Source organism: Ceratotherium simum, chromosome 17, assembly GCF_057802395.1.
Source record: "Ceratotherium simum simum isolate JZ-2026a chromosome 17, ASM5780239v1, whole genome shotgun sequence".
NCBI lineage: Eukaryota > Metazoa > Chordata > Mammalia > Perissodactyla > Rhinocerotidae > Ceratotherium > Ceratotherium simum.
In genome coordinates, this window is record NC_141916.1 from 36,146,227 (window position 1) to 36,173,681 (window position 27,455).

Below are 27,455 nucleotides of genomic sequence, written 5' to 3' on the forward strand. Positions count from 1 at the left end.
ATAAGGATAGAGGCAATTGCATTTGGACCCATCCAGATAATCCAGCATAAGGATTTAAGATTGTTAACTTATTTCTTTTGCCATATAATATTCACTCCTTTACTGTATAAGGTGACAAGAATATACTTATGATATATACCAAATGAGATCCTTAGGTTCATTTCCTTCCTGTTACATCTTAGACAAATGCCATAAAGCTGCAAATTTTAATCTGCAGGCCTGAGGTACCTCCAGAGACACAATTTAAAAACCACTAACAAACAATGGATATCCAGAAAATTAAAATCCCCTTTACGAGAAAATTATCTAAAACATCACAGTTAAACATGTGGTATTAAAATCTACGTAGTACGTTTTTATCTAATCCAAACATTCCTTTAAAAGAACAATAACTTAGTGTCCTTCTGCAAAATGATAAATCTTTTTCTACAGTCAAGAATCCTTTTAAAATTCAAGTTATCTTTTACCTCAATTTAGTAACACACACAAACACACACACTTCTACATAGGCCTATGCACGAAGAACATTTACATTATATAGTCTGCTCTAGGAGGCAAAAGTTTGGATTTTGCTGCACCAAAGCCATTTCTAAGAGTTATGAGTACAAAATAATGAGACTACATTTTTCTTTAATATATAATTTCACACTTCACACGCAGATGGATGCTGTATCCATCAGGGTAGGCAGTTTGGGAAATATATACTTATTCATATTTTGCCACTTCTCAAACTATATTTAGAATTATTCTTTTAGAAATTTCTTCTACATCAGTTTATTACACACCAAAAAGTCTTACTTTTAATGCCCATACTTTCTTTAAAAAGTATGAGTTTAGCATTCCTAAAGTCATAATTATCATTCACTGAACTTGAGATAGTTACCTCTTATTTTTAAAAAGCAAGCTTACTCCATGTGACATGCTCTTGCTATTACTAAGATTATTTTAAATGAACATACCACAAGAGAATATATATGTTGCCCGATTCCAGTGGTCAGGCTATACCACTGCTGGTGCACTATAATCAATTTTGTTAAACAGATCTGTTGGTCACACTGGAGACACTCTTCAAGGGATAGTTATGACCATCACATAACAGCCTGAGCCACCCAGCTCTCCCGTCACCTTTGTGCAGTCCATCCCCATGCCACCTATGACTCAAAGGACCTCCTCTAAATGTTTGCTTGATTCAAGGACAGCGTACCACTTCACCACCAAGCCAAACCAGGCAGAAGACAACAGTATCACTTTGCCATGATGCAAGAGCGGTTCAGATTCACTAGAATTTAGTCCAGCTCTTGAGAGCAGAAAGGCGTATTGGGGCAATTTTGGATATATCTACTCAAGCCACTCATAAACTAGTTACTCTAAATAACTGACTACAAAAGGGTCAATATCAGACATTAGGTGAGGGGCCAGATCAATTTTCCAAACGCAGTGAAAGGCTCTTCTGGAAGTAGACGAATATCCTTTGTTTGGCCCAGTATCCATTCAATGTCCTCTTTCCTCTGGGAGTGGCATGGGGTACAACTAGAGCCACACAGGGTCAGCTATGGATACTTCCTGCTGGTTCTCCCACACCTATGTAATTTCTGGTCAGTGATTTCAAGTTTAAATAGTCTTAAGTGTTCAGTTTCCATACATCTTTTATAATCCTCTAAGAAATTAAAATCATGTTCTCTGTTTGGCTACTAATGCTGGAATCCATCTTTGGTTTTATAAACTTCTGTTTTTAGTTTAGGTATTTTCTTTTGGTGAGGAAGATTGGCCCTGAGCTAACATCTGTTGCCAATCTTCCTCTTTTTTGCTTGAGGAAGATTGTCCCTGAGCTAACATTTGTGCCCATCTTCCTCCACTTTGTATGTGGGACACTGCCACAGCATGGCTTGATGAGCAGTGTGTAGGTCCGTGCCCAGGATCCAAACCCACAAACCCCAGGCTGCCGAAGTGAAGCATGCGAACTCAATCACTACGCCACCTGGCCAGCCCCTAGTTTAGTTTCTTTTAGCTCATGAATTTTATTTGTTTGTCAATAAGAAATATTAAAGCAGAATGTTATAAAATTTCAGTCTAGTTATATAATGTCAAGAATTTTTAAATTAAAAAATGGATCTGTTAAGCAAGTACATAAGTTTCTAGAGCTATTTTAAAAACCACTTTAAGAATAAAGTCTTCACAGGTGGCTGTCAATCACCTGTGTAACATTTAGGTGAATGTTTATGTTCTGATGGATACAGGTAAGAAGCATGATGAAATGAGGCAATGCCTTTTAAAAAGTAATAAGCAAAAATTAGCTTTTATAGTGACACAGAGATTCTTAAGGATTCTTCTCGAGTATAGACATGCTCCAATTACAAAGTATTAATACATTTTATTAGAAGTTAAATAAACCAATACGTCTAACAATTCAATGCCTCTTACAGATATTTAGTAGAAATGAAATCAAGCTATCTCATAGACTATCATAGTCCACGGGAAAGAGAAAATGTTTTTTGTCATGAATGATCTTGCAGGTTGTGTTGGTTATTAATTATTGCCTCTCAGTTCCAAATTCATCCTTTGGCCTGTTCTATGAAAAAGGATCTGGGTCGTTAAACATTTTTTCTTTGACAATGACACCATGTGACATTTTGTCCAGAGAGGGCACTGGAGAGACACTCTAGAGGGGGCAAGAGGAAAGGGTTTTGCTCCCTGGTGCGCCTGCTCAGCAGCAGCTCCTGCAAGCATAGAGAGGCCAGCAGAACCAGTGGCTTCCCCAGTACCAGCTTTGGGTGGTTTTATAGAGGAGTATCTCTGGTAAGATACCTCCTCAGCAAGTTCCAGGGGGCAGATTTCTAGTAAGTTCCATCAATGAGGCACCACGGGGACTTCTCTGCCACCCACTGAGCCACAGCCAGGTCCCCTGCAACAAGGTCTGAATCTCAGTCCCAAGAGGCCTCTTCTTTGGGTATTCTATCTCAGCCTTAGGGGTAGTGGCTTTAAGATCACATTATATCTGCTATTCCTGTGTTATACAGAGTTCTCTTTACCTCATCAATCTCTCACTTCCAATCCCCTGTTATATTTACAGTCCTTTATACTAAACTTTCCCTGTTCAAATGACCATGTGGTTCCTCTCTCCTGACTGGGCCCAGACTTGTCTGGCAATAGAAAGCACTGTTGTCCAGTTCTTCTCTGTGTACCTTAGAATAAATATCCCTAGTAACAATTAACAATACTGATGTAATAAAAAGACAGAAACCATCAGAAAAAAGCTTTTTTGTTAAAGATATTTTATTTACTTAATCCTATACGGATTTTTACTGCCATATGTAAAATGAAAGGAAAACAAGTAAGTATGTTTCCTCATTTAATATCATTCATCTATAGGGAAAAAAATTCCAGTTGAAACTATTAAAAAGGTGAAGCCAATCCTTTCATGAAAAAAATACTTGCCTAGCTCGTGCATAGCAGAGAAATAAAAGAATCAAGTCAATTTTACAAACCACTAGAAATGAAAAGAAAAATAAAAGGTTTTAACTAAGGAATGAGCTTCAGATAATATTTTCATTATCTGTCCTGTCTTGTTAATGTGAGTAAAAAATATAAATGAACATCTATGTAATAGGACAGATACAAATCAAATAGCATGAAGCAAGAAAAAGGAGAAGAAGAAAATATTTTCACACCTTATTAAATGGGCTGACATGGACAACTGCCAGCAAAAACTTCATAAGCAACTTAAACTCTGAAAAAGTTTAACTTTTAAAAACTAACTAAAAACAATTTTCTTACTAAATATAAAACCTGCATAGAACTTCGCAATTTATAAAGCTCTCTCTCATAGATCCATATGTAGATAACATCAATGAAAAAGATCTCTCTATAATAAATTATCAGAAAGAGAAACTAAGAAAATAATCCCATGAACAATTACATCAAAAAAATACCTAGGGGGCCGGCCCTGTGGCCTAGTGGTTAAGTTCAGCATACTCTGCTTTGGCGGCCCTGGTTCGGTTCCTGGGCGTGGACTTACACCACTTGTCAGCGGCCATGCTGTGGCAGCAACCCACATACAAAATAGAGGAAGACTGGCACAGATATTAGCTCAGGGCCAATCTTCCTCAGCAAAAATAAAAAAAAAAAAGAATACCTAGGAATACATTTAACTAAGGAGGTGAAAGACTTGTATACTGAAAACTATAAGACACTGATGAAAGAAAATGAAGATGACACAAAGTAATGGAAGATACTCTGTGTACATGGCTTGGAATAATTAATATTGTTAAAATGTCCATACTACCCAAAGCAATCTACAGATTCAATGCACTCCCTATCAAAATCCCAATGGAATTTTCCACAGAAATAGAACAAACAACCCTAAAATTTGTATGGAACCACAAAAGATCCCAAATAGCCAAAGCAATCTTGAGAAAGAAGAACAAAGCTGAAGGCATCACATTCTCTGATTTCAAGCTCTATTACAAAGCCATAGTAATCAAAACAGTATGTTCTGGAATAAAAATAGACACAAAGGTCAATGGAACAGAATGGAGACCCAAGAAATAAACCCACATATATATGTTCAATTAATTTACAACAAAGGAGCCAAGAATACACTATGGGGAAAGGACAGTTTCTTTAATAAATGATGTTGAGAAAACTGGACGGCCACACGCAAAAGAAACAAACTAAACTAGCACCTTACACCATAAACAAAAATAAACTCAAAATGTATTAAAGACTTGAATGTAAGACCATAAAACTCCTACATGAAAACAGATGGTAAGCTCCTTGACATTAATCTTGGCGATGATTTTTTGAATCTTACTCCAAAAGCAAAAATAAATAAGTGGGATTACATCAAATTAAAAAGCCTCTTCACAGCAAAGGAAACCATCAACAAAGTGAAAAGGCAACCTACTGCATGGGAGAAAATATTTGCAAATCATATATCTGATAAGGGGTTAATATCCAAAATATATAAAGAACTCATACAACTCAATAGCAAAGAAACAAACAATCTAACTAAAAAATGGGCAGAGCATCTGAACAGACATTTTTATAAATAAGACATACAGATAGCCAACAGGTACATGAAAAGATGCTCAGCATCACTAATCATCAGGGCAATGCAAACCAAAATCACAATGAGATATCACCTCACACCTGTTAGAAGGGCTATTATCAAAAAGACAAGAAATAACATGTTTGGGAGAAGATGTGGCGAAAAGGGAACAATTGTGCACTGTTGGTGGGAGTGTAAATTGGTGCAGCTATGGAAAACAGTTTGAAAGTTCCTCAAAAAATTAAAAATAGAACCCATGATCCAGCAATTCCACTTCTGGGTATTTATCTGAAGAAAACAAAAACACTTAACTTGAAGAGATATGTGCATCCCATGTTCAATGCAGCGTTATTTACAACAGCCAAGACATGGAAGCAACCTAAGTGTCCATGGATGGATGGATGGATAAAGAAAATGTGGTGTATGTATACACAATGAAATACTATTTAGCCATAAAAAAGAATGAAACCTTGCCATTTGGGACAACATAGATGAACCTTGAGGGCATTATGCTAAGTGAAATAAGTCAGAGAAAGACAAATACTGTATGATCTCACTTATATGTGGAAACTAAAACAACAACAACAACATAGATACAGAGAACAGACTAGTGGTTGCCAGAGGAGGGGGCAGGGGGCGGGTGAAATGGGTGGAAGAAGTCCAAAGGTACAAACTTCCAGTCATAAAATAAAGAAGTCCTGGGGATGTAGCATACAGCACAGGGACTACAGTTAATAATACTGTATTGCATATTTGAAAGTTGCTAAGAGAGTAGATGTTAAAGTTCTCATCACAAGAAATAAATTTTTTATAACTATGTATGGTGATAGATGTTAAGTAGACTTACGTTGGTGATCGTTTCACAACACATACAAATATTGAATCATTATGTTGTACATCTGAAACTAACATAATGTTATATGTTAATTATACCTCAATAAAATATTAATACATTAAAAAAAAAACCTCCTTCTTCTCCACCCAGCCCCCCCACACCCCTGTGTCACCCCTTAGATCCCAAATTGTGACTTTCTAGAACAGACAACAAGAATACGAAGATTAATTAAGGTAACATTACAAGAAAAATTATGGATATATGAGCTACAGTCCAAGATTATTGGGAGATCTTAAAATCTCAGGTCAGGGAGAAGCTAATTCTTAATCTAAAAGACCACTATAAAAGAAAGAAAGAAAAAGTACTGGTTAGACTTTAGAACCAGGGAGATTCATCAGATAATCCAAAAACAAAACAAAACAAAACAAAAAGACCAACCAACCAACCAATCAAACAAAAAACCCCAAAAGACAGCCCTTAATAACTTCCAGGCTTTTAAAAGTTTAAAACAGATCAAAATGAATAAATTTCCCATGTATTTCAAGGGAAAATAGGCTCTTCCTGCCTCTAGTTAAACAAACTCTTTAGTTGAAGGTTCTGACTCTCCAATTTTGGAGAATATGATTGCTTGACAGGCAAAATACAGGATGAAAATAAAGATGATAGTAATTTGGTAACAAATTATAAACTCCAACTGGCCACCAGCACTTCAAAGTATCCATTAGTCAGAGTTAGTGGGGTCTGTGGTCACAGTGTTACAGAGAAGTATTGTCTTCTGTTTTTAAAGTAGGAATAGCTAGGACCTTATCAATAAAGAAAAAACAGAAACAGTATTACTGAGAACAAGCAGTGACTGAAGAAACACTTCTAATAGGTTATTTCTCTTAATCTCATTTATTTTTCCAAGAAGCACATTCAAATCAGCATTTCTTACAATACAATAATAGATCGTCTAACTTTAGGTATTATATATTTTCTTTTCCTAACATCATTATGAAAATAAGAAAAATTTTCATTTCTTTGCAAACTGAGATAAGTAACAAAGTATAATGTTACTTAACTCTAAAGATACATACAAAAGATAAGCAATTTTCCATAGCCTCACACACTAATTTGGATTAAACCTTACCTCAATCTCTTTGCTAGTCGGGGGGCCTATCTATGGAAATATATTTTGATATAAATTATTTTCTGTTTCTCAGTTTAAGCCCTCAGATTTCAGAGGAGAAAAATAAGATCGCATTTCCTAGAAATCTGAACACTAAGCAGTAGACAGGAATGACGATTTACTATTGTAGGTATTACTGGTCCTTGGTTCAAACACTGCAACCCCGAATCCAGTGCCAAGACGCTCTTCAATAATCCCGCGGTGGGTGGAGCCCCTGACGTTGAGAGGTCAAGAGAGACACTGGAACGTCTACTTGACCACATGTGGAATTTTTAAAAAAGACTACCTTCAGTTGAAGTAGTAGTAAAGTCTGAAAGGAAAAAAGACCAAATAAATAAATAAAGCTGCAATCCTAACAAGTTTTTATTTCCACAGTTGCAGCCATAACACAGTTTTAAATTCAATTCTTAAATGATTAGTATTTTGATCATTAAAATTTAATGAAGACTTAACAGCCACTTTCTGCTGATTGTATAAAAAATCTAATTTCATTATAACAAAGTCTATGAGCACTCAAAATTTGTTTTTTATTTCAAATATCTGAGAAAATTTTCAAATAGATAAATATTATAACTCAGTAATCAACTTTCCTTAAAATTTTTTGACATGGAGATGACTTTTATACGCTATTTAAAATGGAATTTAACCTGTATTAAATTCAACTGTCCACACCAATCAAGATTTCTATAGAAAAATACTGCATATTTGTTCTTCCCATAAAACAAAGCAATTCTTTATTTATTATTTTCCAAAAGCAAATTGGCCCAGTTTCAACATACCACTGGAATTCAGGAGAGAGTTAATACAGATTCATATAGAGTCAAGGATAGCACATATGTTTTATGTTGCCTACTAAGTCTGATTGCTTGACTACAGATGCCAAGAAGGCAATGCTGAAAAGGATTATCAGGCTCACCATGAACACATACCATGATCAATTAATTATGTCCGCCATGAGCACAGGTAGCATATACATGATATATTTCACCATCCCTAGTACGGAAGTGATTGGTTAAGAACACATTTTAGTGGTCAGGCAGCCCTGGATTCAAATCTTGACCCTACCACTTATTAGCTGTATGACTTTAGACAAATTACTAGTTTCCTTGGCTCTAAAATGGCAATAATAATCCTCAAATTTGCCAGAGCTAAATAACAATGAACATGAAGACTTAAATACAACCTGGCATGCAGTAATTACTGAATAAAAAATAACTATTATTAGTATTACTATAGAAGTTTGAGTCTTTCAGAGCTCATTAGTGACTGATCACTGAATGAAAGGCAGGTCCCTGCCAAAATCTGCTGCTGTAGTGAGGTCTCTACTCAGCAAGTCACTGGACATATGGCACCAGCCAGCTGTGGCTGCATCTGCTGAGCAGAGGCACAGGCAGCTCAAGCAGGGCACACGAGCACAACTCCATGAAGCAACAAAGGTCCACATGCTCATATTCCTCAAACCAGTGCTACAGGCCTGAGGTTTGTCCATGCAACATAGGAATGTGCCATTTACTCAGAATGAGGTTTAGAAAAATGATGGTTACAAAAACAGAACCATTTTATTCTTCCTGGGATCACTCACCTACCTACCAAGTACACGATAAGAACTGGCAATTACACTCTTTTAAGAATTTCAGCAAGAGTCTTAATCTAGGCCTACTCAACACCAGCCACAGTGAGAGAAAAAAGACTTCTATTAAACATGAAATCTACTTTAATAACAAAGTATACAAAAAATGAAAAAAAAAAAACCTTTAAAAACTTAAAGGTAGTTAGAAAATGCTTATGATATATAACCAGGAAGAATGAACAATATAGCTAAAAGGGAACTAGGTCCTTTTACTATAAAAAGTAAAGTTTTCCACAGTTAAAAACAGTGTCAAATCTTATAATACTATTTGAAATTCTAACTCCGTGATTATGATTTCTAATTAACAGGCTTGGTTACTACTCCAGGTCCAATTACATGATTTTACTGAGCCTGAGTGCATCTGACTGGAAAGCAATAAAATTGGAAGGACACAGAATTTAAAGAGTCAGCAGACCTGAAGGTTCACTGTTTATTTTAACTGCGTAACCCTGAACTCCCTTAAACTTGTGAAGGCTCATTTCTTCATCTGTAGAATACTGATAAAAATATTTTTCTCATTAGCTTGCTGTGAGCATCAAACTAGACTCACCTATTTAAAAGTGTTGTATGACACTAAAATGCTGTCCCACCAGGTGGCCATCAACAGAGAAGCCACATTCTCCCATGGGTTTATAAAACAGCCTTAGATTCCTGGGAACAAGAGGGAAGCTGGGAGGGCAGTCCTGTGGGCACACCACACAAGGAGAACTCTGCCCTTTCTGTTGGGCAGAACTACCACGTTCCCTGAGGACAAGCCCATGCCAACAAAGAACCCTGTAGATAACTAGCTGCTGACTACATGGAAATCTCATCATTTTCTAATTCTGGAAGATACTTTCCTTTATTTTGAGTCTATAAATTCGGGTTGAGGGACAGAGCACAAAGGTGGAACAAACTGCACAGCTCTTAAAACTCACATGAAAGGAAATATCATGGATACAGAATGCCCAAGAAAAAACAAATCTGGATACTAATCATAGTCCCCACAAATCTTTAAAAATTCAACTCACTTACATGATTAGTAATAACATAAATAATATAGGAGCATAGTTATGTTTTATATACAGATACGAGGCCAGATGGAAAGATGACTTCTATTCCTCTATTTTCAGAAACACAAGAAGCCATTTAAAGCCACTGAAAAAAGGCTAAATAACTACAGTTCACACAACCAACACTCAAGTATTCACTGCCAGTTATAATGCTATTTGAGGAAGAAGCAGAGTTTTGGTTTTCTCACTTTTTAAATATTAAATCCCTGACAGCTTTTGTTAAAGTCATTTGTAACACTTACTAAGTACTTACCATATGCCAGGCACTGTTCTAAGTGCTTCCAATGTATCAATTTATTTAATTCTCATAATAAGACTCTTAGGGGGTCAGTGCTATTATAATCCCTACTTTTTAGACGAAGAAACTAGGGCACAGAGAAGTTATAAAACTTGCCCAAGATCACACACCTCATTAGGGGCAAAGCCAAGATCTGAATCTAGACCGTCTGCAACCAGAGCTCAAACCCAGAACAAACATACTCCACCATCTAAGAAAATAAATAATTAAGTAGAATATACCTTATACTTAATTGTTTCAAAAAGCATTTACTAAAGGCCTATTATGTTCTACACATATGATAACAACAGCTTTAAAGACACTAGATTTAAATGAAGTTCATAAGTCAGTCTCCGTCTATTAGTTAATTAATCATGTCATCACACTTACTTGACTCAGGTGTTTGTGGGATTGGAGATAAAGAGGAAGCAAGGGTCTACAAGAGTAAATACCACTATTAAAAATAATATTGCTCATCAGGAAAAGGAAAGTTCTTCTGGGAAATATTTGATTGATATTTTTGGAAAATAAGTTCTGAGGAAATTCTCAAGATTATGTAACACTGACTAAAGTCAAATGTCCACAATTTTCCATGGGGGATTCTAGACACAGGGCTCAATCAGCTCTTAGACACAACTGGGGGCTAACACAAACCCAAATGGCATCAGGCCTCAACCCAAAAGAAACTGCAATTAAAACTCCTGTCGTCTGGGGGCCAGCCCGGTGGCACAAGTGGTTAAGTGCACGCGTTCCGCTGTGGCGGCCTGGGGTTCGCCAGTTCGGATCCCGGGCGCGCACCGACGCACTGCTTGTCAAGCTATGCTGTGGTGGCGTCCCATATAAAGTAGAGGAAGATGGGCATGGATGTTAGCCAAGGGCCAGTCTTCCTCAGCAAAAAAAGAGGAGGATTGGCAGATGTTAGCATAGGGCTGATCTTGCTCACAAAAAAAAAAAAAAAACTTCTGTCGTCTGATAGTACTGCTACCGGATCCATTTATCCGTGGCTGCAATATATAAGGGTATAACTTTTACAGTGAAATACCGCAAGATCTAAAAAATAGGATCATTAGTTATCTTTTATTTCATTCACAATTAGCATAGACTCCTTGCCATTCCAGTTTTCACTGTGAACCACTTAAAAATAAAAAAAAAAACTCTCACTTTTAAGTTCAATGTGTTCTTCCTCAGTCTCACAATCATTAACTTCCCAATTACCAGAGAATCACTCACCATATCTTTAACCACCTCCATCCTTTCTCTTCAAAGTGTGTCTGCAGCCTGCCCCTCTGGACACCTCCTCTTGATGGAAGCTCCTCAGAGCCGTCTGTGTACATCTCTCCCCATCACTCCTTCAGTTGACTACTCATTTTGTACACAATCACATTTGCACCATCTCCACAAATTTGGTCCTAAATCTTCTTCATATGAGAATCTGTCAACTCAAACAGTGTGATCAAGATGGTCCAAGACACTCTGTTACACCTTTATCCTAGGGCTCCCTCTGAAGGGACAGGCACAGGACCACATGACAATATTCTCCTGGAAACAAAGCCCAGAGAATTCTCTGGTTTCTGTAGATGTTGCTGGAAGGCTTCCTTTGGTTTCTAAGGTACAAAGATGGATAATTCCTCAGGAGATCTTTCTCAGATCTGCATAGGACAGAACAAGAAACTCAATTCTTAGGACTAACAAGGTGAGTGATAACCTCCTTTCACCTTTGGATTCCAAAGAGGGAAAGATAAAATGGTACCAGGTCTCTTAAAACACTTAAAAATGACAAATGTACTAAGTTAGAGAGGGGGAGTTTCTGCTCTAGTCTTTGTAAACAGGATGGATCCTAACCAGTCTCCCTTCTATCCCCAGTCCTCTCTCTCTTGCCCCTTAGGTATCCAAAAGTCCCTCATGTTGTCCCTTGGTTGTCCAAAGCCCCTAACCAATCACTCCTCACTGTCCCATCACCAACAAAAGAATTTTGCAGTCCAGAAGCATTTCTTTTCTTCTTTACCAAGTCCTCCTCATGTTCCTTAGAGTGACTGAAGTCGATCAAATGTTAAGGTGGAAGGGGTATACCAGACTAACTTAAGCATAGTAAATTCATCTCCAATTGGTAACATGAGATGAGATAACTAGGGCAAAAGAGCTTTCCTATTGGTCTTTAAACAAATCACAGTGCCCATTCTCAGGGCTGAGGGAATTACGGTGTGGCAAGCAAGGTGCCGAGGATGTAAAATATAAGGAGGCATCATTATCAAGTGCCAACACTGTACTTGCATGACTCTGCAAGTAAGTGCCTCCTTACATTCTGTGCCCTCCTGGGTGCCTTACTTTCCTTATTCTAAAGGCCCTCTGCCACTGTGCCTACAAGTCAAAACGGTTAAGATGGTTCCAATTGACAAACAGGAAAAACGTTAGCTGCTCTTAAGTCGCTGCCTATGGAGAAGCAATTGGTTCTACCTTCCTTTTCAATTTCCCACTAATTTCTAGCTTAGTTTCTGGCTAGAACCTAAGCCCTTCGCTGGTGCCTGCCCAACTTTCCTCAACAAAAAAAAAACAAACACCGGTGAGTGAGAAAGCCTTCTGGCCCCTGGGCCTCAAAATCTATTAGGAATCAGATAGCTATTCCAGGGCCACGGCACACCAGATGCCTGGAAAACTAGTGGGCAGTCACAGGAGGCCCGTGGCTAACCAGGATGCCCAGCCCCTCATATCTACTCCAGCATCATTGCTCTCTACACTGGTTTTTGTATTGGATCAGAGAATAAGTCGCTATCTTACCCATCTTCAGAACAACAACAACCAGCTTTCTTCTGATCCCACTTTCCCTACAAGCTAGCCTCCATTTCTTGTTCCCTCTTCATCTTCTAACCTCCCATTCTCTATTGAGCTCATTTCTGTCAGGCTTTTACACCTATCACTCCACCAAAACCACCTTTATCAAGGTCACCAATCACCTTCATGTTGCTAAATCGAAGAGCCAACGTATCACTCCCTCCTCCTGACACTCTCTTCACTTGGCTTCCAGGGCACTGCATTCTCTTGGTTTTCCTCCAACTTCACTGGTCTTCCTTCTCAATCTCCTCTTCTCTTTGCTCCCTTAATGTTTGAGTATCCCAAATCTAAATCATTGGTCCTCTACTTTTTTCCATTTATATCCACTCCCTTGGTGATCTCATTCACCTTGATCATACTTGAAATACCATACACTTGACAATTCCCATATTTACATTTCTAGCTCAGACCTCTCTCTGACTTCAGTCTCACATTCAGATCTCTATTCAACACTGCCACTTTGATGTCCAGTAGACATCTCAAACTCAACATGTCTTAACCCCCTAATCTGTTGCACCCACACTTGTTTATCTTAGTTCAAAGCAACTAGAATTCATCCTTTTAGTTGCTTAGGCCAAGATGCCTATAGTTATCCTTGACTCTTCTCTCTCACAACCCATACCCAATCTGTCAGGAAATTCTGTTGGCTCCTCTATCCACCTTTCCATACTCTCTAACCTGAATTACTACAACAGCCTCCCAATGAGTCTCCCTGCTTCTACCCTTGTTCCTCCACTCCCAAATAGACTATTCTCAACACAGAAGCCCGAAAGAGAAATAAAAGAAAAATAATTTAAAACAGAGACATGAACTTAAATATGTAAATAACAAGACACAATGAAGTAACTGGATGATTACATCTATACCATGAATGCAACAATTGTACATGCAGACTGCTAACAGGTATGCTGACAGGAAACTCAAATACTACAAAGGGCACTGCTGTCTGTGACATAGTTTTATGAGTTGAGGAACAACTCTTTTTCAAGTTCTGAATTAAATACGATTTTCCCTTAATTTACATAATAGTTGCATTCCTGGAAAATTTACTACATATTAAGACAATGCAAAAATGCTTTGTGTATATGTGTAAAAAGTTATGTTCAACTGTGATTTTTCACTGGGAAAGTAGAGTGTGCCATTTTAATGTCATTGTGTAGGCCTGTCCTGTGCACTAGAGGATGCCTGGCATCCCCGTCACCCATTCACTAAATGCCAGTAGCATCCCTTCAATCACTGTGACAACTAAAAACGCTCTCACAAACTTCCCCAACATCCCTGATGTGAAACCACTCCTGCTTAGAAATACTATTCTAAAAATAAAGTCTATGATCCTACAACATCTGTTGACTCTGTAGTTTGATCAAAAGAAGTGTGAACAACATACGTAAAAGCACAAAGTACCATCCATCTTGAGTGTGAAATTATAATTTAGTCAAGAATATCCTAGTATATCCATTGGTTCTCAGCCCAGATAGTGCCCTTGTCCTAACATGTTGGTGAACTTGGCTTCTTGTAAGACGAAGGTAGGGTTATGATAGCTGGCAGCTACACATTATACATAACTTGAGACCCTGGGAATGCTGCTGCTATGTAAATCCATTTTGCAGTAGAAAAACAGATGGGGAAGTACCAGTGTACAGGAAAGGATGCTGGACTGATTGGAAATCAAAAGATTTAGGCTGTAATTCAGACTCTGCAAACAAAGAGATGTATTCACCTATTCAACAGATCTTTATGTACTGGCTGGGCACTGGGACCACAAAGATGAATAAGAGTTTTTGCCCTAGAGAAGATGTCTAGAGGGAGCAAATCAGTCTCTCACTGGGTCTTGGTTTCTTTAACCTCAAATCTAAATCTTCAAAGTGCTTTCCAAGTGAAAAATAAGATTAAGATTTTATGTCTATGCTTGCAATACACTGTGGTGCAGCACAGGGAAAATACAAAATAAATGGAGGCAAGATGGTACCAGAGCTAGGGTAGCCACCCATTTGACGTTATTTTATTTTTTTTTATTTTTCACAAGAGGATATAAATATTACTATATGAAATTGCTATTTTGTTAACAGTAAAACTCATTACTTATATTTCTACTTCTTGATATAATAAAAAGATTGAGAGTATACATTCAAATGATCCTTGGGAGGAAAATGGAATACAAATGGCAGTTAATATCAGATAGTTTTTCTGAAAGCATTATTTGCTGTACCAAAAAAAAAGCAATCTTTAATCATTTCATCTCTCACAAAATTCCCATACTGACAAGGCAAAATTTGCACAATAAAACTGTCTAGTGGCTAGAGCAGCTCACAGGAGAAAATGTTAACAAAGTGACTGCAACATTAAATCAACTGGCTGGAAACAGTATAGCTTTTAATGTTATCTATTTGTATCTAATTTCTAAAGTGGGAACATTTTAAAGTAGCAATCTCCTCTTGAAGCATGAGGATATGTTGAACATTGAATTTCTTGAGATTACACAGAAATTATTAAGAATAAAAAGCATGAGAAATTTTTCTCCTTACAGAGACACATGAGGTTTAGGTTACTCCAAATCATTAATACTTCAACTTATCCTCCAACTAGAACTTTGCCTACTTATAAATAATTTTGTTCCTTTCAATTACCATAAAGCCCAGAGACCCTAAAAGAAAGGTTGTTTCTATCAACTAGAATAAGAATCCTGTTTTTAAATTGGTCATCTCCTTCCCATTCACACTCGTATTCACACCCAGCTGTACTTGTTTATCCCCAAACACATCCTGTTCCTCATGCGCCTTTCTAGGCTTTGTAAATGCTATTTCTCAGGCCATTCTAGAAGGCCTTCTCCCCACTCACCTTTAAATATTTGGCTCAGGTGACATCCACAAGCAGTCTTCCTTAACCTCTGCACAGTTAAAAGTACTTCCCCATGTGCTCCCATAGCACCTTCTTCATTCCACTATTGCATAATTTATGACATAACTATAATCATTTACTACCTGCCTATCCCCCAGTAGATTCTCTGCAAGCCTAAAGCCTGGGCAATACCAGGTCTGAACACAGATTAGCTAATGAAGAGAATAACTATGGAAGATAATGGTGAAAAGTGATAAGGCTTTGATCCTCCCGCAAATGATCCAAAACTTGAGGTCTATTACTTCCTCCAGTTTTGTGGTATTAGACATTATTTATAAATTATAAGAAAATCATATTTGGTATGTATATTACCAATTAATCTATCAATTTTCAAGGTTAAGCCAGTAGATGTTTTTCCTAAGGAAGAAATACATTCTCTGCAGCTGAGGTACAAAACAAGTGCCTTTGATTCATACAATATCTCTACTAAATGCATATAAAAATTCATACTTGAAATATTTTTTTAAAAAATTCCCCAATTTAGCCTATGATTCACCCAAAAAATAGGAAAGTACAAAAGAAAAAAAAGCATACCACAGGAGAGTTTATAGGGAAAGTAGTTGTGGTTCCTGAACACTACAATTCATGCCTTTCAATGTCAAAAAGTGCTTAATTGAAACAATACAGACCAACCTTCCACTGTAAACTGAGGAACCATGTGTGCATTAGTTATAATTACCACCTACAATGTCCAGTCAAATGGACTAAAAAGATACATTAAGGAAGTGTGAGGAGTAAGTATACAACACATCAGAAACATCTATACACAAAACTTACCCATCAGTGCACAAAACTTACCCATCAGTGCAGCTAAGGTAATTTGCAGAGACAGAGAGGAGAATTAACAGGTGTCCAATTTCCAGATATATACTCTGTGCTTTATGAGATCACAATTTCATTTAATCTTTACAGCCACCCTATGAGCTAGTTATTGTTAACCTCAATTTAACAAATAAGGAACTAAAGCTCAGAAAGATGAATGTGTCCTTACTTGTCCCATGCCCCCACTGTCTCACTCAATGGACAATGGCCCGTGTTCTCTGAGCAGGCACCACAAATCAGGCACTAGGAGTATACCCAGGGTGACCATCATCCTGGCTTGCCTTGAACAGCAATGGTTTACATTGTTATCCCAGCATAATTATCAATAGTGCCGTGTTCCACTCTCCAAAGTATCTGGTTTGAACAATTTATATAGTCTCCATAAGTATGGAAGACAGACAGTCTACTTAGATAAAAATATATCTAGCCTAAGTCTGGAACAAGACTGAAGCATCTGAAAAAAACTGCATTATTTTAATAAAAATGATGATAATTATCATGCATTGAATTTTGTACATGCTAAGTCCTTTACATATACAATTTAATCTTAATATTCAAGTAAGAAAACTGGAGTTTAGAGAAACTAAGTACTCAAGATGACACAATTAATAACAGGGGAAGCTGACTTGTACCCAGATTGATGAATCCAGATGATAAGTGGCAGTTTCTGAAACTACTGGCACAGCTCCTTGGGACATCCTGGAAGGAAGAGATGAAGAGGAAGCCAGGGGCGAGGAGGACTGTCAAGGGTGTCCTTCCTACAATGTGAGTTTCTTTCCTCTAACTTCCAGATCTTTGGTAGATTCTACTAAGTGGTGTGTGTGTGTGTGTGTGTGTGTGTGTGTGTGTGTGTGTGTGTTGTGTTTTAACAGAAACCAAGGAAAGAGAAAGGTTTAACACTGGGCAAATCTGAAGACTATACATATAAGTAATCAAACACAGGTGAGGTGATGCTCACTTGAGACAGGAGGACTCCAGACTTAGCAAGATCATGAGGAGACTTTCATAAGCTTTGACATTGGAGGTTCAGGACAAGTTTCTCTAAATTTCTAAGGAGCAAATATACACCAGATGAAATGTGAGGGGGAGAGAGAGGGAAAGAGAGAGAGTGCAAGCTCAATAGCTAATATGACACGGAATTACTTGGCAATAAAAACTATTGTTTCTCCCATCTGGTGTGAACCTTCTTAACTCAGTGAGACTATACATTCCTTAAAGGCAGAAACTATGGACTCCACTCTATTCTTTTTATAACTTTTCACGAGGTCCACTCTAGGTAAAAGAACTTGCCTTTGCAAAGTCAGAACGAGGGTTATGGTATCATTACTAGCTTAGTAGATCTTAAAAACAAAAAATGAATTTGTATATTGGCCCTGTTTTAATTTTTATATTCTCGCTACTGCATTCAAGTAGATAGAGGCACTATCTTAATTTACAGGGATAGAAACCAGGCCACAGAGAATGACTCTACTGAAACGAGAGGCACTGGTGCAATCAGGAGCAGACTCAATCACAGTCTCAAGTTTATCAGGTAATTACATACTAATCTCATTTTTACAAACTCAGCCAAATGAAAGAGTGGAAACCAACAATAAATATTTACTGAACTCTCACCAATTCAGTGTGCAATCTGATAACCATACTGCCTTTAAGATTATTCTGGCAATTAAAGAAGTCAACCTGTAAAGAATCTTGTGTAATAAACACACATGCACACATGCAATGCTATTATTACAAGTTTAAAAAGACATAAATACATGTTGTAGGCATATGTTTTCTGCAAAGATACCTAAGAAACTGTTAACAATGGTTACCACTGGGTAGAAGAAATATAATGAGGCAGGAGGTAATCTAATTTTTCATTTTGTACCTTTCTACACATTTTAAAGCCAGCCCTGGTGGTCTAGTTAAGATTTGGCGCTCTCACCGCCAAGGCCAGGTTCATTTTCCAGTCTAGGACCCACACCACCTGGCTGTCACACTGTGGGGGCTGCACGTTGCTGGGATGCTGAAAGCTGTGCCACTGGGATTTCAAATACCAGCAGGGTCACTCAGGGTGGACAGGTTTCAGCGGAGCTTCCAGACTGACAGACCAGGAAGAAGGACCTGGCCACTCACTTCCAAAAAAACTGGCCATGAAAACTCTACGAACAGCAGCAGAGCATTGTCTGATATAACGCCAGAAGGTGAGAGGACGGTGCAAAAAGACCGGGCAGGGTTCCGCTCTGCTGTACACACAGGGTTGCCAGGAGTTGGAATCAACTCCACGGCACTAACAACAAATACACTTTAAACTTACTGCATTGCTTTTTTAAAATGAGCGATTGTTTTAAATATCCAATGACTAATGCTTTGCTAGAAACCTCTTTTCTAGAATTTCAGAAAAACAGAAGGTATCAGAAAAGTCAGGAAAGCAATTCTTAGTATCAAGTCTTGCCTTCTAAGAAGGAAATTAAGGAAACCTGAAAACTATTTTGATAATGTAAAATCAAGTTTTATTTAAACTTAAAAGTGGTTCATTTGTCACTAACTGCAACTCTTTAAAGAGCAGACCAGCATGCTCCTTATTGCTGAGAAGCAGCCCACCATGCTCACCTCAGGGATCTGTGCCCTGTGATGAGACAGGTCCAAGGCTGCACCAGGGCAGCACAGCCTGACCTTCTTACGCACCAGAGAGACCAAGTTAAATCTTAGTCATAAACGGGCTGTGGTGCCCGCAAATCCATAAACATAACTGGAAAGAACAAGGCCATTGTTGAGAGCCATATTCAGGAAGAACAGTACAAATAAATTAAACCAAGTAGTACTTAAGACTTCAGAGGCACAGTATCTCACTCTGGATACACATCCTAAAAGTTCCTTAAGTTTCTTGCCCAGCTGTAATCACTATAAACAAAATAGTGAGGTCAATGGGGAAGGGAGGAGAGGGGTAAAAATCAAAATGGCTACAGAACTAAAGTAAATGTCCTAATTCTCCCAATAAATCCATAAAGACTTTAGTAAGTTTGATTCAATGTCATTGGCAAACAATATTTGAACGTATAAACTGCTGTGTGTCAAAAAGACAACAAATAACATGTGTTGGCGAGGGTGTGGAGAAAAGGGAACCCTTGTGCACTGCTGGTGGGAATATAAATTGGTGCAGTCATTAGGAAAACAGTATGGAGATTCCTCAAAAAATTAAAAATGGAACTACCATATGATCCAGCATTTCCACTTCAGGGTATTTATCCAAAGAAAACAAACACACTAATTCGAAAAGATATATGCCCCCCTATATTCACTGCAGCATTATTTACAATAGCCAAGATATGGAAACAACCTAAGTGTCCATTGATAGACGAATGGATAAAGAAGATGTGGTGTATATGTGTGTGTGTGTGTGTATATATATACACACACACACACACATATACACAATGGAATATTACTCAGCCATAAAAAAGAATGAAACCTTGCCATTTGCAACAACATGGACTGACCTAGAAGATATTATGCTAAGTGAAATACGTCAGAGAAAAACAAATACCATATGATTTCACCTATATGTGGAATCTAAAAAAAAAAAAACTAACAAACAAACAAAACAGAAACAAACTAATAGATACAAAGAACAAACCGGTGGTCACCAGGGGAGAGGAATGGTGAGGGGATGGGCGAAATAGGTGAAGGGGATTAAGAGGTGCAAGTTTCCAGTTATAAAATAAATAAGTCATAGGGGAAGTAACATACAGCACAGGGAATACAGTCAATAATATTGTAACAACTTTGTACAGTGACAGATGGTAACTAGACTTGTCATGATGATGATTTTGTAATGTGTATAAATGTCGAATCAATATGTTGTACACCTGAACTAATATAATATAGTATGTCAATTACACGTCAATAAAAATAGATAAATAAAATGGATAATGGAAAATCACACAAAAAATAAAATAAACTGCTGAGGCACTTGATATAAGAGGTATAGGGAAGCGGCTGAGATTTAAACACAGGGACACACTGCTCTTTATCATTCCCTGGGATGCTGGGCCCCATACTTCCAGGAAGCACGATACCAGATGCATAAGTATACCACAGTCTAATATGAATGGCAGCCAGGGAGTGTGGTCTGCTCAGCCCTGCCCAGAGACTCTGACGATTCCCCTTGTTATTCAACTCTGTGTATATCCATCTCAATAAATACATTTTCACAGTAAATATATATTTTTTTCAAGAAGGCATATAATGAAATCTTAGACATTTGGTCAACCTTAGATTTTTAAAAAACTGAATCAATTTTCAAATTCCTGATTATAAATATAATATGTTCATTTTAGAGAATCACCATTTACACTTTTGTATATTGCATCTTTATTTTCTATGTAAATACACGTAAAAAATACAAGGTTATAACTTATATTATGTCCTAACGTCACTTCTTAGGTTACTATCATTTTTCCATTTCATTAAATAGTTTTAAAAAACTATCTACAGATAAATAGGTAGGTAGGTAGGTAGACAGAAAGATAAATTCTGTTATTGGCTGCAGAGTAGTCTACCTTCTAGTTGCATTATATGAGCATTCTGATCTTACTTCTCCCACTGCCAACATTAGGAATTACATAGGTCTGCTTATATTACATTTTATATCCGGGTCACTTATATATGTGTCATGTACATGTTTTTGAATCTTTAATACAATATACCAAACACGATATTTCTGTATTAAGATTGAACAAATCTTTAGGTCTACGAATCTGTTTGTATTCGTTTTTAAACTATTCACTAAGAACTACAAACTAATTTTTTAATTAGGTATTGATTATTTTCTTACTGATTTGAAATAACTCCTTATATATGAGTATTAACTCTATTTTTTGTGTATAATTATCTATCTATCGACAGAGGGAGAGAATATAAATACTTTCCTCAAGTGATTGTTTGCCTTTTTCTGACTTGAGACATGTAAATTTTAATTATGTTATTTTTAATGTAATTACATATAAGAATCATTCCCTTTGCTTCTGCATTTTGGTTTATTTTTCCCCAAACCCAAGATAGGTATTCATGTGCATTCTTTTCTAGTGTATTTATTACTACATTTATATTCATTATCTGCAATGGTATTTTCATCATTTTATCAACAACATTCTTCTTGGCTTTCTATTCCATTCCAAGGATTTGTCTATTTAATCAACACCAGACTATTTTTTAATTAATATCTAGCACTACAAGATCCTCTTCATTATTCTTCTTTATATAACACTTCTTGGATCTTATTTATTCTATAAAAATGAAATTCACAATCAGTGACCCGTGAAAAATTCCCACTGAGATTTTGATTAGAATTATATCAAACTTAGAATCAATATAAAGAAATTGAAAATAATTAATGAATTATCTCCCTATCTAGAAACCCCGAGTCGCCGCATCCTCAGAGTAAAGTTTAACAGCTTCCTTCCTACAGGCCATTCTCGTTCCTTATAAAGTTTAATTCTCAGCATAATTTTTGTTGGTACTATGAATGGGCTCCTTCCTTCTTATTTTTGTACTGGTTATCGTTACTATATAGATCATAATGTTTACATTATTTATAATGGAATCTTACTACACTCTATTAATTTGACTGTCTTGAGGATTTTTATTATCTACAAATAATTTTATCCTCCTTTCCAATAGTTCTCTCTCTCATTCCTTTTTCTCTTAACACACTGGCTAGACAATTCAGAGGTATTTTAGATAGTTGTGATGACAGCAGGTATGTTGCTAATTCTAATAGGAGAAAAAATGCTAGTGTTTCAACATTATTAGTATTTTGACTATTGACAGCTTGATCCCAATTTTGTTCATAAAATTATAGATACTTCCCACAAAATATACAGTAGATATCTCTAAACAGTGAGACAATGATTATATTTTCTTTCACATTTTCCTAGTAAATGGGTTATCTAGGTTTTCTATACCTACATTATACTTTTTAAAATTCAAATTTTGATTTATTTTTTTAAAAAATCATCCATTTGATTAAAATTCTCATACATATGTTGAAAAGTCTCTACAAAAGCATTATCACTTTTTATCTGCATATAACTACAGTTACATCACATAACTGCTAATTTTGTATTTTTTTTTTTATTAATTAGAGTAGCCACAAATTCTTCCAATTTATTTTCCAAGTTTCCTAAAATGAATGAACACACACACCTTTATCTCCTTATTTCTCCTAACATTCCTTGCTTAAGGGGAACGTTTTTAACTCCAAATAATCTTGGTTAGTAATTAGTATCTTGTGGAAAGCAAGAAAGAAGCAAACCCTAAAAAAGCTTTCTCTTTAGAAACAAATTCTACTGTCCTTTGTGAAAGATAGCAAATCTAAAAATAATGTCTGGATACAAATTTCCCAAAGTAAACTTATTTTGCTAATAAAAATAAAACCTCATTCTTTTTATTAAAATACATTCATGCTTAAGACTACAGTACAAGATGCCATAACATAAAAATATTAACAGTTTAATATTAGGAAAGTCATAACATTCCCAGATCAGGGCTCCATGAAAACCAGATTCCAATACTCTTAATATGAAGACTTGCATGTTAACAAACGTATGTGGAAATTTCTTCAAATCCTGTGTCTTTCATATTTCATTAAATAACCATTATATTGACTCTATTGTGGCATCTGAAATAATTACTTTGAGATACATATCAGAAAATGTCAACTTCAAATAGAAACAGTTGAACTTTTCATTTTTACTCTACGAGGGAAGTTTTAAAGTGCTAAAAAATGCAAACTGCTACCATCTTCTAAAAACAGAAATAAAATAATTAGGTCACAATAGATGGCTCCTTTCTTGGAGAAAAAAAAAAAGATGATGAATGCAGCTGGAATGTTTATTGTCACTGAAATTCTTCAGGCCTGGATTCCAAGTCCATGTCTTGATGCAGGTTACTATGACAACTTAAATTACAGAAAATGTCCCCCCTTCTTCTACCAAGTTGTTTTCTGTATAAGATCTTTCAAGCCTCCTAAAATTTGTATGCATGAATTCATACAACATATGAATTCATAACATATGTTATGAATTCAACATAACAACATAACATCTATAACATAATACATATTGTGTATGTATTGCCTAACACAATAGGCATAACAACAATAAACATCTCTTCACAAATTTTATTTAGAAATGCCTCCATCTAAACCCTTAATACCAAGCATAGGCACACAAAAATGAAATTCCAGTAAATCTACATGGGACAGAAAATCTAACCTGAAAACACACACACACACTGCTCAAAATATAAAATGTTGAGAGTTTTCTGAAACTACTCCCCATTACCAGAGGCACAGAATATTACCACCATATGCTTCATTACAGAAACTATGGGAAATTACTTGCAAGGCAGTTTTGAAAGAAGATTATAGAGCTAAGTCCTTTTTATCGTTATTTTCCCCTCACCAATGGTTTTTACAAGAAGGTACCATAAAAGGAGATGGGGGAAGATTACAGTCCTAGTTCCAACAGAAGAGAAGCAGATAAATAATCTGTAAAATCTTATTTTGTTTTACCTACTCTGTCTTTTTTACACAAAATATGGGCTTTAAAGTTTGCTCTCACACAGCTTCAAATTTACAAACCTAAGAAAGATGCCTTGTGATAAATAAAGTGTGAATTATTCTCTAATATCATTCTCTAAAAGAATAATGGCCTGAGAAAAACTGCACCACTATGGAGAAAATGTGATTTAGTAGAGATATTCTGATTGTAAGATATTAAAAATTTAAAGTTGCTTCATGAAAAGAAATTTAAGGTAGTTTTACAGTGTATCAATACTGAGAATTCAAAGCTGGTTTTGTTGCTCATTAAAATTAAGATGACTAAAATCAGATGCTTCATTCAGAAGGGCTTAGGGAACTCACACACCCTCTTCCTGTGAGTAAGCTGGGTTACTCCATAGGCAAAAAGTTTTACAAGTTTCATATATAGCTATACTTCAGCCTAGCAGCCCTTCATTTATTTAAAACAAACAAAATTTCATTTTAAAATGGAAAACAAAGCAGTATACTAAAGGAGCCCCTTTGCACTTGAAGTCAAGAATCAAAGGCTGTTAATTTTTAGCATCCTGAGCATTTGAGAAGAAACAGCAAAAAATTAAAACTCTTCAGCAGCAAACTCCAAGCAACTCATACATGTTCTATCTGTATTAGTGGATAAATACTACTGTTCTAAAAGAAACAAAATAATTGAAATGTTCAAACCCAAGTGGACACAATCCCTAAGCATTAAACCTGAACCCACAGTTACTCTTAGTATAACTTACAAATAAATCCCCCTAAATAGAAAATAATTCATGTGTAAAAGAAAGATGTATAGAACAGCTTCATCAGTGATGGAAGCTAAAACTAAAATTTAAGTGACTATCCAATCACGCAGAGAACTTCAGTCAGTTGAGCTATGTAATACATTTTTTTTTCTTCTGCTTTTCTTCTTTAGATTGTATTATAAATAGCAGGGCTCAATGAGGATTTTTCAGCTCTCACGTGGATATAACAAAATTGCCTTATTAGAATCAGACTATCTGTTACTCTCAACACTTGTGGCTCTCTAGTCATGGATTTTGCTAATGCCACAAGCAATACAGCAGAATCTACAGGAGATAGAGAAGAACAGGAGAACAACTGAACCAGTGAGGACATGGACTTGTGGTTTTAGGAATCCACTTCCTTCCACAAAGTCTAGCAATTACTACAAGGCTCTGAGGTCATACTTTTTATTTCAGGGGGAAATTAATTTATGTGAGACCTTTGAAATCTACGATCTAGGCAAGCATATAACTTTTGCAAATGAGGGACTAAGGAATTGATGAGACAGCACGCTGGTTGGTGCCCTTAAAGAGTTTATTCACTTGCAAAATGTGAACAGTTTATTCATAAGCGATTCACTTACTACAAACAAGGTCAAATTATTTTCCCTTCTGGGACCAATAAGTCACTTTAATATTCAACAGACAAGAGATGATACACATCAAGCATACAAAAAGCAAGTGGAAAATAATTTAGTTGCATATTCTCACCTCAAGAGATTCTGTGCCCCCCTCTACTTAATAAAGCCAATTACTGACATGATTAAAAAGATGGAAGCGACACGATATTTCAGACTTATCAAGACCTTCTAACCTTTCACTGTTAGAAATACTTCTCTGCTTTAAAAGAGGTTGCCAATTTAAAGATGAGTAGAATAGTGCTCGGGAAGCCCAAGAGGGTAACATACCAATTTGCAAAATTTTGCTTCAGACTTCAAATTTGAAACCTAAAGCATGTTTCATGATGCTATTACTGTCAACCCAATTTGAACCTAGAATTTATATCACAGTGGCAAAAGATACTATCACTAACTACACTTTGTACTTATCTAAATAAAGGACTTACAAATAATGATTCTTAAGAGTTCACCAGTGAATGCAATCTCTGAGAGTCTCCCAAAACTTTGCAAAGTTGTTTTTAAAAAGTCACTTTAAGCGATACTATTCTAGGATGTATGTATGGAGTACAAATGTTCAGACTCACCTTACCTCGCTGGAGTCCCCAGGTGGGAGCAGCGTGAGGTAGTCTTGAGGAAGGGGAGAGCACCAGACAGGTATTCTAGGAGCTACACAGGCACCTGAAAAGGTACACAGTGTTCTTACACATGTAGTCCTGGCTACTTTTTATCTTAAAAATGCTAAATCACCTCATTTTAACTTATAATCATCAAAGAGCAAAATACACAAGCTTTTAGCTTCAAATAGTATTCCCAAGAAGAATTTTTCCTCCCCTCTCTGACCCTCCCCCTTAGTCTTCTGAACTGCAGTATTTGTGAGGGGGGCTGTTTTCTGTTTGGTTTCAATTAGCATTTTTGTGCCTTTGAAAAAGGAATTTCAGTTGTTTCTTAAAAAGGTCATTTGAAGGGGCCATGGTGTTCTAGGAAAGACTTAGTGACTTCTTTCTCTCGTGACCAAAGCTGCCTGCAATACCACAATAATTTCTTGAAAGCAGTTTAGCAGTTAGATATTTGGAAAACTGCCTAAAGGCAGGGCCTAAAATGAAGTTGAAGGAGAGATCTCGGGTTTTCAGTCCTAAAAAATAAAAACAAAAGCACGCTGCACTTTTCCTTGGTGAGTACAAATTACTACCACTCGCTAATCCAAGAAAGAGGGTAACTTGGCTCCAGTCCCTTTGACCACTCTATTGCCTAATGCTGTGAGAATGTGAAACCCTGCCATGACTTAGCTATAAAGAAAGCCTAAGAAAGAAATCTTGGCCACAAGACGGAAATTGACGCAATTCATATGTCTGCCACATTCAGACTATGCCCTTAACAGATGTTTCTGCATTTATTTATAGAAAGGTTTACTTTAGTAACAAGACCATCTTCCATCAACCGTTTTTTTTTAATATACTAAGACACTGAACTACTTTTATAATGAATAGAAAATACCACGAAAAAAAGTTACCATCCTTAAATTCATAATTATGAAATAATATGAAACATCAAATCAGAAATAGTATAAGGAGAAAGAACTGGTGGACCTCAAACCTGATGCAAGCTATCAGAAAATATATAAATTTCAAACACAATTGAGGAAGAGGGAAGTTAGTCTAGTTTCCCCTCCCATAGCTGGTTCTTCCTGCACAGCTACTGTATCCCTGAATGGAGACACTGTCTCCAAATCTGGTTATTGGACTAACACTTCATATAACTTAACAGTTGTTATAAAAATGACATTCATTTCCGGATCATTTTTTGCATAGTGTTACAGCTGCAGTACAAAGGGGCATTAGTGCATGCTTCAAGTTTTAAAAGAAAAAGAGAGTAGCAGTCACATTAAAATGTTTTTCTAATGAAAAATAGGCCTTAAGTCAACTAGA

General features: G+C 36.5%; 1 protein-coding gene across 3 annotated transcripts in view; it reads right to left on the reverse strand.

The window, feature by feature from the left end:
• Nucleotides 1-27,455, reverse strand: part of RASSF8 (Ras association domain family member 8) — a 127,105-nt gene that overhangs the window by 63,226 nt on the left and 36,424 nt on the right. Inside the window, exon 2 of one of the 3 annotated variants that reach the window (XM_087442662.1) lies at nt 11,240-11,658. The exons of 1 other annotated variant lie outside the window; for it this stretch is intronic. The gene's annotated coding sequence lies outside the window, so the exon portion shown is untranslated. Of the gene's footprint in view, nt 1-11,239; nt 11,659-26,114; nt 26,209-27,455 lie in introns of all 3 variants that reach the window. One more of the 3 variants, XM_087442661.1, reaches the window with a different exon arrangement.